Genomic DNA, 734 nt, shown 5'->3' on the forward strand with positions numbered 1-734 from the left:
CAGTGCAAGACCAGGGATAGGAACTCGGCTCAAGGTCCAGCTGTAGCTTTCTGTTCCAGCCTTTAGGTTGGAGTCAATGCTGAACAAAGAGATAGATTCAAGACTTGCCTGCATTTGTGAAAATTTAAGACTCTGCAAGGTGATCTGGATAGCTGCTTTTCAACTGTAGTTTGATTCGTCTTCTCAAGCTTCAGCAAAGAAGAAACGTTTTAGCTGTGTGAACAGAATCTTAGCATGAATTATTCCTTGAGAGTACAACTTCTGAAGCTCTCTCCACTCAGTTGTAGTCTATTAATCAAACAGTGCAGTACCTTTGGGATTAACATAATAGGTTATTTGAATAATTTTCTCTCTCAGTATGTCAGTGTCATTTTTCTGATAGCTCTGTTATTCAAGATATGTTGCGACATAGAGAGAATTGTGTGAATTGTGTAAAACACCGGTGTTGCTGATATCAGAGGTTTTGCTTTTGGTGTTTTGCTTTGTTTGACAAACACAGAAAGTTGTTACTGCATCGGGTGACACGCAGAAAGCATTGCATGTATGTAGGTGTGTTCCTGTTTCCATGCGTTGTTTTGTAATTGCTCTTTGGGTAGTTGGTCTAGCTGAGGTATGGGGGAAAAAATCAGCTTGTTTACTTGCAAATCATTACTACACTATCAGAGTGTGACATAGGAGTATTGATATTTGCATTGGTCTTCCCGTGATTTGCTCGTTGAAGAGCGGAAACCTGA

This window comes from Adiantum capillus-veneris, chromosome 19 (genome assembly GCF_014529385.1).
Source record: "Adiantum capillus-veneris isolate H3 chromosome 19, ASM1452938v2, whole genome shotgun sequence".
Taxonomy (NCBI): Eukaryota; Viridiplantae; Streptophyta; class Polypodiopsida; order Polypodiales; family Pteridaceae; genus Adiantum; species Adiantum capillus-veneris.